This window comes from Rattus norvegicus, chromosome 5 (assembly GCF_021556685.1).
Source record: "Rattus norvegicus strain SHRSP/BbbUtx chromosome 5, alternate assembly SHRSP_T2T, whole genome shotgun sequence".
NCBI classification, from domain to species: Eukaryota; Metazoa; Chordata; class Mammalia; order Rodentia; family Muridae; genus Rattus; species Rattus norvegicus.
Window position 1 is genome coordinate 44,449,859 of NC_141538.1, and position 11,305 is coordinate 44,461,163.

At 39.2% G+C, this 11,305-nt stretch overlaps 1 non-coding gene across 1 annotated transcript; it reads right to left on the reverse strand.

Moving 5' to 3' along the window:
- Nucleotides 1–10,555: 10,555 nt before the first annotated feature.
- Nucleotides 10,556–10,687, reverse strand: LOC120103304 (small nucleolar RNA SNORA17). Its single transcript, XR_015621589.1, has one exon. It is a non-coding gene; the product is annotated as a small nucleolar RNA SNORA17 (small nucleolar RNA).
- Nucleotides 10,688–11,305: the final 618 nt, after the last annotated feature.

The window sequence follows — 11,305 nt, forward strand, 5'->3', positions numbered from 1 at the left end:
TGAGAGGCATGGGTTAAAAAGTAAGAGCTGGGAGTGGATTCATCATGACCCCCCAAACACACAGGAATAGCAAAAAGGGACAAATAACTAACAATAATCCAAACTAGACAATACCTGAACCCCAGAACAATAACAAGCCTACAAACAAACAAAAAAAAACTCCCATAAAACAAAAAAGTATTGGGGTTGGGGATTTAGCTCAGTGGTAGAGCGCTTGCCTAGCAAGCACAAGGCCCTGGGTTCGGTCCCCAGCTCCGGAAAAAAAAAAAAAAAGAAAAAAAAAGTATCAAAAGTATCAAACTAACCAGGTGTGGTTTAACATCAGCAGTTGGAAAGATCCATATGACTCCAGACTAGCCTGGTTCACATAGAGTTAGTTCTAGGACAGCCAGGGCTATACAAGAAGACCCTATGTCAATATATACATCACAAACCCCTCTCAATTATACCATAAATGCAAATAAACCTGACACAGAATTTTTAAAAGATGCAGTGCTAATTAGATTTAAGAGGAATCAAGCTATCAGATGTCTAACTGATGTATGCTTTAATAGCAAATGCAGGCAGAAACTTGGAGTCAAAGAATGACAATGAATCTCCTATGCACATGAAAGACATAAAGATAATGATGTAGCTACCCATTCTTGCATTTGATAAGGTAAACCTCAGACGAAACTAGTCAGACGGCATACAGAAAACTATTTATTAATGAAGGAACCAATTAAGGAGGAAGATTCAACTGTAAATATGTATAAATCAAATTATGATACTTATTTAAAAAACTAGGTTGGTTTATTTTTTTCTGTGGATGATTGCTTTGCCTGCATGTTTGTAGGTTCGCTTTGTATATGGTGTGGACCTTGTAAGTACTCTTAAGTGCTGAGCCATCTCTCTAACTCAGGGATGCCAATTTTATAAAACAAATAGAAAAAGGCTTGAAGTTCTAATACACTAAAAGGAGAGGGTATCAGTAGCTTTCTATGACCTTCAGGGATGTCTTCCAAGTTAAACATTAGCAAATGGACTGTTGGGCTAAACTAGAGGATTTGACAAATATTTTCAGAATATTTCATCTACAAGATATAGAACAGACATTCTTCCCAGTGGCCCACTGAACCTTCTATAAAATCAGTCACATTATAAGTCAAAAACAAAACATCTAAAAAATGTAAAACAAACAAATGAGCAAATCCCCTTTCTTTTATAAGACCATTGCAGAATAAAACTAGAAATCCACTCAAGCTACCAAAGCAACTATACAAAAATAGATATTAAACAATAAATGTTTTAATGAACAGTGACTCATTGAAAATATGAAGAAGAGAAGCTTGGGAGATGGCTCAGGGGTTAAGAGCACTGACTGCTCTTCTAGAGATTCTGAGTTCAATTCCCAGCAACCACATGATGGCTCACAACCTTCTGTAATGGAATCTGATGCCCTCTTCTGGTGTGTTTGAAGACAACTACAATGTACTCATATACATAAAAATACATAAATAATTAAAAAATAGAACATGGCTGGATTAATAGGCAGAATTTCCCTCAAAAAAAGAAAATATAGAGAATTTTTTTAAGTTTACAATCAAATGAAAGCGATAACATAACTTATCAGAACCTCCAGGACATAGAGTGGATTGTTCTAAAAGAAATCTTAGAGCCGTGCTTACTATATATACACATTATATATACATGTACACAGGGAAAGGTCCCAATGAACAACACTGGAAAGTGAAAGGAAAAAGTTTAAAATTGCCCCCTAGACAAAAGTTGAAGCCAAAAGCGGGCCCTGGAACTGCCTGTTCCAGAAACTAGATGATAACAGAAAGAGTAATTGCACCAGCTGGTTCAGCCACGTTGTTCCAGAAACTAGCTAACCATAATAGCAGTTGTCCATAATAGCAGCCAACCATAGTAGCAGGAACTGGTTAACCATAAAGTTAGATTAAAATCTTAAAGAACAATCATGAGAAACAGGAGGTTCTTCCTTGTGATTAGATATGGCTTTTCCTTTAAATACTCCTTCTCCCAGCCATTCGAGATCGAACTCCTCTACCCCTGCGTGGGATATGAGTCTTGACCCCAGTGCACTTGTTTCTGTCGTCCCTATCAATAAACCTCTTGTTGATTGCATCAAGATCGGTCTCTCATGAGTTCTTGGGGGGGGTCACGTCATCCTGATACTTGAGTGACAGTCTCCCCATGTCAGAAAGCAGGAATTTATTACAGATTCCGACGGAAACAAGAGATTCCTTAGGGCCTACTTTGAAAACCTATATTGCATAAGCTGAAAAATCTATATGACACATGGAAATTAAAACAAATATGACCTGTGAAAATTAATCAAGAAGATAGAACCGGCACAAAATTATCCCATTAGGCATAACAAGATCAAACTAGGAATTAAAGCTTTATCCATAGAGATAAAAGCAGGGCTGGATGGTTTTTCTGCTGAATTCTAGGATAACTCCTGAGTGTATGAATGAGGAGATCTCTGACTTTTGCGCCTTCTCTTGGGCTCTTTTCCTTCTGTTTTTTTTTTGTTTGTTTGTTTGTTTTTTTTTTTTTTTGTTCTTTTTTTCGGAGCTGGGGACCGAACCCAGGGCCTTGTGCTTCCTAGGTAAGCGCTCTACCACTGAGCTAAATCCCCAGCCCCTCTTTTCCTTCTGTTAATTTGCCAGTTTCAGTCTGATGGCCTTTGTTTTATCTTATTGTATTTGTTTTATTGTTGTTGTTGTTATCTCTTAGAAGCCTGCTTTTTTCTAAGGGATATTTCTGTTTGAAAGGGTGCAGATCTGGATGAGATGAAAGGTAGGGAGGAGCTAGGAGTAGATGAAGAGGAAACTTTAATTGTGATATAATTTATTTTCAATTAAAAGGGAAGAGAAGAAATTAGGTTCTCTTAATATAAGGAAAGTACTATGATGTAGTAAACTGAAAATTAAATATAAGAAAATCTCATTATAAGAACAATTTAAATACATTAGAATTAAACTAAAGTATCTAAACACACATTAGATTAAGTTTTATTAATTATACTAGCATCAAGAGAATATTCTAAGTATTTAGACGATTTTTTTAAAAAATCTGAGACAGTACGTTGTGTATCCTAGGATTCCTTTGGACTGTGTAGCCACGAATGACCTTGAGCTCCTGATTGTAATGTCTCTGCCTAGACAATGGTGACCTCATCTTAGAAGAGATTTGATGCCGGTAATTGGTTACTCAAATATTGGGTGAACAAAATGCAGGCAATATTTACTTAGTAGTCCATACAAAAGGAGAGTTGGAAGAAGGGAGGAGAAATGGATGAGGAAGAAGGGAAGGAAGGAAAGGAGAGAGACACTGAGACCTACACCTTGCTTGCTGTGACGCTGTAGACTGGCACGTCAGAATCTGTGTGTCACCCCTGCTGATGAACTGATGGCCTATTATTGCTGTTGTCATCTGTGGCTGAGCTGGAGCCACTTTTGTTCTCTCCGTGCTGTGGCTGCTTCTGTCACCACTGAAAACTTTCACAAACTGGAAACAAGATGAAAGGGATTTCACAATATAAACTCCCACCAGGACACTACTAACAGCATCCTGACAGGGAGCCAGTTGGTAAGAGATATTGAAAATGTCATTTGTAAATGCCAGCTCCCCAACACAGAATAATAGAGACATGTAAGGCCAGGGGCTTAAAATAAACATATAAACAAGCAGCACTATTGTCTGTGAGGTGTGCATTTCAACAAGAGAAGATGGAAGTGTTCATTCATTCATTCATCAAATATTTGTGCAGTGCCTCTCAGGTGTCAGCAGCTCTTTCAGAGGTTGGGTTCAGAGAAAGCATGGCAGATGAAAAGAGCTTCTCACTGTAATCTTGAACTTTCATTTCAGGAAAGACAGCTGGCAAATAACGAGTCGTTAAATTCTCCAGCATACTGAAATGTGATAAATATAATAGAAAAATGTAGGGGAGAAAAGAACAAGGCCAGAGAATTCTGGAAAGGTCGTTGCCATGTTACACAGGTATGAATGAGAAAAGGCAAGACTGGATGTAATATCAAATAGCTGTTTCAATAATATGCAAATTAAAATAAAATGAAACATAATGGTGGGATAGAAGGATGGTATTTGTTGGCACAAGACATATTGAATGTGGAAGGCACTGTGATCATGTATATAATTTGCAGGTTTTCAGGGCAGCAACAAAGCATGGGTGGCAGCAATGTTCTGAGGAATGAATAATAGGCATGTGGAAAGCTGTGAACTATTGAGAGATGTAACAAAAGTGAGCTCTTTCAATGGTAGATTTACATAGCGATTGAAAGGAAAACATTAGATTTATGTAGAAATATATATGTTATATATTTATATGATATATATATATATATATATCAGCAGCTACACAAAAGCCTTCCTTCAGTTAATTCATAGATTTTATGTATAAGGCCACAAATAGATCCTCAATAAACTTTTAACAATGAACATTACATTAAGATCATGCTAAGTTCAACAAACTTAGAAGTCTATAAGTCTATAGCAAGTGACAACTTGAAAATATCCCTTCTATTGAGGACCTAAAATAAATACTATTCTTACTACAGGAACTCATGAGAAATTATGAACTGCAAATGATGTGAAAGAAAAATATTTGTGGCATACATTTTACATAAACTTTACCTAGAGACAAAGAATACTGGCAAAAAAACAAAATAAAACAAAATAAATATTTTGAAATTTTGAAAAGCGCGCGCACACACACACACACACACACACACACACACACAGTTGGAAGAAATTGCAGACTAAAAATCATAGAAATAGGGAAAAAGGGATCAGCAAGATGTAGAATAATTTGGAACGAAACCTTTAGTGAGGTTTATGTAAATGTTATAAAGTAATAAAGTGAATATTAGCAGGAATGAAATAATCTTCTGAAATTTAGTAAAATTATACATCACTAACAGTTATAAACTAGGTAGCAAATGTGGTACAAACTGTTGAATTCGTGTATCTTTTATTTTAAAATTTTAGCCATGACCCTAAGAACAAGAGTTCTGTGCCTACAGAACAAACATGGATGAGAGACTGTCAAATTGCTTTTTCTCCTATTGTTTTGATCATTCTCAGGTTAGGGATACATGGAAAGACGAAAGTGCTATGGGAATAAAGATTGTATGACTATCAGGAGAGGAGGTATGGGATGTGGAACAGTCTGATGGGTGGACTGGGAGGGGAATAAAATCTGGAGTATAAAATTAAATAAATAAATAAATAAATAAATAAATAAATAAATAAATAAATTTATTTTTAAAAATACCCATTCTCCCTTACATCTCCCCAGAAAAAGTTAATGTGCAGCTGTGAATAAACACATTCAGGATGTTTACGTAGAATAAAGAAAAATGTAATACTGAGGCTTTTAGAAAAGGTTGGGGCTGATATTTTCAGAGAACAACCATTTTGGCTGAGTATGTAGTTGATTACCTGTAATGCTTTCCTCTTGATGGTAGTGTCATTTTTGTCATGACTTCATTCTAGTACCATACTCAGAAAGGCATAAACAAGAGTTTTCATGTGGCATCAGCCATTATGGTAATAAGGATAAAAAATAATCCCATGTATCCAAGCACAGAGAAGAAAGTTGGGAGTCATGCATGTAGTAGGTTGATAGAGGATGTAGAAGCATATAAAATTCAAATGTATCTTCGCCTTTTCATATAGGAGCCAATCCATCATTATTTTAAGTGATTCTGTGTGAAGTCTCTGTGGAGAATTATGTTTTACCCTTTCTAGAACTGAAAAGCTTTAGTTATCTGTGCTTCATTTTAGAGAAATTCCCAGACTGCTACTGTTGCCAATTCTTATTTTTCATTTGTTTCAGGAACTTGATGTGTGGCCATTTATCAGTAGAGGAGTTTTCTGGTTTAGAAGTATAAGGCACATAGGCTGGAGAGATGCTTTAGCCATTAAAGGCTAAGCACACAACCAAAAAAATATAAGAACCATAATGCACCCCGCTTTGTTGAAGTTAGTTTTCCTTGCTGTCAGCAAGACAGACAGCTCAACCTGTCTTTCAATTTAAACAGCTCTCAGAGACAGCATTTGAACATAAGTAGCATATTTCAGACCACTGAAACATTTGTGTGAATTTTGTATGTTTTAAAACACAGTCACAAAACTGCGCAATTTCTTATTTTAAGTATAGTTAGGAATATGCATGTGATGATCGCTGGCTACTTTTAGATTGGGTTTGCTTAATAATTCTGGACGCTAAAATCAGAAAAGAAAATGTAAGCACATTTAGCTAATCAGACCTAAAATGAGTGATTTGCTGCTTTTCCTCTCGATGAAATTAAGAACCACCAGACATAGCATGGGTGATGTCTGGGACAAGGCTGTCCTTGCATGCCCTGCCTGTCTTTCTTTGATAGACAATGTGGAAACAATGGCTACTGCTCCCTTTCAGTACCTCCACAATCCTCTCTGCACTGAACAATGGAGCATGATGCTCTATTTTAGAGCTGGACACATTTCTATGGAAGAATCATTGCTTCTCAGGGGTTTCTGACGAGAACTGTAAGCATTAATATTTCCTTTTCATACAGTGGTGATAATTTGAGGCTAGGGAAATCACTCAAATATTTATGAACTACCTGCCCATGCTAGTGCCTAGATTCTCATCAGACTTACAGTAAAGCACAAATCTTGTCATCAAAGACTGGTGTGTTCAAAGGAAGAAGCAACATATAGTCTCATACATCTTTAATTGTAAAAACAAACCTTCGCATTTCTGCTGAAGGTGTTGGTGTCTATGACATGGTAAAGTGTTTTCTATTCAAAGAAACAAAGACTGTTGAAATGTGTTATTATTTGTGAGATTTTTTTTTTTTGCACTTCGGGAAAAATAAGCTTGACTAAGTTTTGAGTGTGACGGTCCTCACTAGTCAGCAGGTACTGGAGGTGTTCCGGTCCACTGGTGTCCTGTTTAAGCTGATTCTAGTGACTGCATTCCACCATAGTCATTCTCCTTTCTCTAATCTCAAATAAGACACCACAGCTACAGCAATTAAATGCTGAAATGTGCTCATCAAACTAAAAGAGCAAAACAAAACAGTAACAACAGACAGCCCTGCTTTCGCTATTTGACGAGATGGGCTATGCTATGCTGTGTTATGTATTTTGTCTTTAGAATTACTTTAGGATTGTTAAGGATTTTTGGTTTTTTTTTTATTTTTATTTTATTTTTTTTTATTAACTTGAGTATTTCTTATATACATTTCAAGTGTTATTCCCTTTCCCGGTTTCCGGGCAAAATCCCCCTCCCCCCTCCCCTTCCTTATGGGTGTTCCCCTCCCAACCCTCCCCCCATTGCCGCCCTCCACCCATAGTCTAGTTCACTGGGGGTTCAGTCTTAGCAGGACCCAGGGCTTCCCCTTGCACTGGTGCTCTTACTAGGATATTCAAAACTTTCGTGTTCTGAAGAAACCTATAATGGTCTACTTCAGCCTAAATAATCTGATTTTACCTTTTCTCTCTACCTTTTAATGACTCAATTCATTTCTCCCTTTGAGCTTCATTAGCAGGGCTGTTTCAAATGGTATTCAACACACTTCCACATTATTAGAAGATTGTTTTAAATTGGGCATTAAGACTATGCTTTGAATCAGAGATGTACTAGAACATAGATGCACTAATAATTCTTTCATTCTTGCTTCATTTGTTCATATTAGTTGTTAAGTAAAGCAGTAACTATGTAGAATATTTGATAGTGATGCGATGCCTTATTGCCAGTAACCAAACACATGCTGAATATTCTAGATACATTCAATGGACATTAGTACTTAGATTTTCACAAGCATTGATGCATTTCTTAGTTAATTCTGACTGTAACTGTGGGTACCCATGGCTTGCTGCCAGATACTTTTAATCAATAAACAGGTGGCTGCAAGAAAAATTGCCATTAAATGTGATTATTAATTTTGAGGATTTCCAAATTTATGTATTTATAAAGATAAAATTATTCCCTTTGTAATCTTTATATTCTTACTCTTCTGTTTCAGATTTATCCATATCTTGGTCACATGTCTGTGAAGTTATTCAACCTTTTTCCAAGTTCATTCTGAGAAGCATAGAATCAATCAACATGTTGTTCTGATTACTGTCATATTACATTTTTGAAAAAAGAATTAGTGTTTTCATGATTATTTGGTAAATATGCATAGTATGGAATAACTTAATCAAGCTGGCAGAATGTGGAAAGGAAGTGTCAGAGCATTACCTTTGGTTTACTGTCAATTACTGATTGCTATTGTTTACATCTGTTTTATGCTGATTAAAGTTTCTATCTTACATATTTCTCATTGTTCTCCTAGATAGGATGTAACAACTTTTCCTTCATTCATAATGGTAATGTAAATGTGAATATACACAGTGAATATAGCTCAGAAGTAGATCACTTGTTTGCCATACCCAAGACCTCAATTCCAGTGTGACTACTTTGTTATGGCTAATTTTATGGTGAATTTGAGTGAATTTAGGATCCAGTACAAGGATTCTTTTCCTTTCTTTTTCCTGTTTTCCTTTTTATTCATTATTTGTGTATTTCACATCATTCATCCAATTCCACTCACCTTCCTCTTCTCTCAAACCCACCCTTCACCCTTGCAACCTCCCCCACAACAGAAAAATTCTTGTGGAAGCTGTAGTATGTGTCCCACAGGATACCCTTTTTTCATTCTTTTACTTGCAAGTGTTCATTGCAATAACTTGTTGGTCTGGTACAAAGCCTCTGCTACTTTATCAATACTGAAACACTCTAGGACTCCACTCAGACATAATGATATGGGCCTGTGTCATGGAGATCCTGTAGTTTTGGATCTGTAGGACTGGCCCCTTCATTAACTCCAACAGTTCATCAATGGGGTAGCTGTTGGGATGGAAAAATTCAAAGCCCTGGATCTGGGCTAAGAGGCATCTGAGATGGTCAGCCCAATGGCTCTCATGCTGTCATGCCCTCAGGGCTGGCTCACTATCAACCCCCATAACTAGGACTGGCTCTACCCTACTGTCCAGGTGAAGTGCACAGAATGCTCTCATGAGTGGTGCAGCTGGTGATGGATATACCCAGCTCTCCCACACTCAGGTCCAAGGGCCAGATCTCCTGCCTGCCATAGATAGTGAGGTTTATGAGGGAGTATAAGGGAATTTCTTTCTCATCTATGCAACTGTCCAGCAGACAAGGGGGAGGCCTAGCCTTCCTGTTTTCATGCCCTTGGGGCTAGCTAACCTGCAACTCCCAACCAGGGCCAGTTCTACTGTGTTAGGTGAAGTGCAGGGCCCACTCTCCCAAATGCTGTAGCAGGTGAGGAGAAGGGACAGCTCTCTTGCTCTGATGACCTCAGTCCTGTCTGCCATGAGTGGCAAGGGTTGAGGGGAGTGTCTCTCTCACATATTTCAACACACACTGGGGCCCGTTCTCACATGCTCACTCCCTTAGGGCCAGCTTGCCTGCAACTCCTACCATCAGGGTCAGCTGTACTGTGCTGTCCAACAAAGGTGCAGGGACTGCTCTCCTGAGTGGGGCAGCTGGTGAGAGGCTGGGCCAATTCTTCTATCATAATCCCAGCGTCAGGTCTCCTGCATTTTACTGGTGGTAAGGGGAAAGGGGGAGCAGGGTATCTCTCCCTTATCAATGCCATCACATGAGAGATGAGTGGTATGACCAGCTCTCCTACATTCATAACCTCAAGGCTGCAATGTGCAAGGCCAGTCTCCCAAGTACTGCAGCTCGTTAGGGATGAGCTCAACTTTCTTGCTTTCGTTCTTTCAGGGCTATCTCTCCTATGATGCTCAGGTAAAATGTGGGGACAGTTCTGTAGAGCCCATGGACAATATTAAGTCCCCAGGGGGTAGCCCAGACCAGGGATATTTGCCTGGCCTTTGGTGGTAACAGACCCCCTGATACAGCAGAGCCATGGGAGCAAGATATGTTCTCTAGTGGCAGCATACGCTAGGACTCTACCATGGTACCAGGTGACACCTCTGCCTACTCATATCAGGCTGAGTCTCCAGTTCTGCCTTTCTTCATTGCTTCCACATCCTTCTGTTTCTCTTTCTCTTCAATTTCTCCACCACTTAAATGCTTTTCTTACTGGTGCCCAGGGCTCTGAGTGTCAGGGGTCATCTCAGGAGTAGTGTCAGGGGTGCTATGCCTGGTCATAGATTATGGTTTTCAGCAAGTCTGCACCACCACCACCTCTTCCCTCTAGACATGTGCAGCACCCGACTGGTGGTGGTCATCTCAGGCTTGTTCCCTGTTAAGGTCGCATGACTTTGGTGATCATTTGTGGTTCACTCCTTGCAGGAGTGTCCCCTTACCTGCCACGGGCTTACTCCTGCTCATAGTCCTCAGTACCAGGAGGGTTTCGTCTAGTTTCCAGCTTGCTTTTAATCCTAGGAGCCCTTTGGGTCTACCTGGCACCAGAATGGTTTTTTGTCTCAGGCTAGCTCCCTGTCCAAATCCCCTGGTGCCAGACTGGTGATCATTTCAAATGTGCTTTTCTCAGGGAGTGTTGGGTTACTAATCATTTGAATGTTCATAAGTCAGAACACTGAACATAGACATAATCTCTCTCCTCTCTGCCACCTACCAACCCACTTCTGACATGGCAGTCATACCTGCAACACCTCTAGGGGTAACAGTCCAAGGATTCTTTTGTTTATCTTATTTTGTTTAATATTAAAAATCAATTTATTTATTCACTTTACATTCCAATATCAGCCTACCCATCCTCCCAGTACCCCTCATGCAGATCCTTTCCCTATTTCGCACTTAACTTCTCCTCTGAGAAGGGGGAAACTCCTTTGGGTATCCTGTCCGCTCCCTCCAGACATAGGTGCATCCTCTGTCACTGAGGCAGCCCAGTTAGGGGAATGAGATCCATAGGAAGGCAACGTATTTAGAGACAGGTAGCACTCCAGTTGTTGGGGGAAGTGCATGAATATCAAACTGCAAATCTGGTACATATGTGCACGGGACTAGGCCCAGTCCATCCTTGCTCCTTGGTTGCTTGTTCAGTCTCTGGTTGGTTCTGTCTCTTCATGTCCCTAAATTCTTTCCCCATCTCTTCCATAAGACTACTTGAGCTCCATCCAATGTTCAGCTGTGGGTTTCTGCCTCTGTTACAATTGGCTGATGGATTGAGCTTCTCAGAAGGCAGCTATGCTAGGCCCCTTTCTGCAAGCATATCTTTATAATAGTGTCAGGGATTGGTTCTTACCATAGAATGGATCTCAATGTGGGCCAGTTATTGGTTGG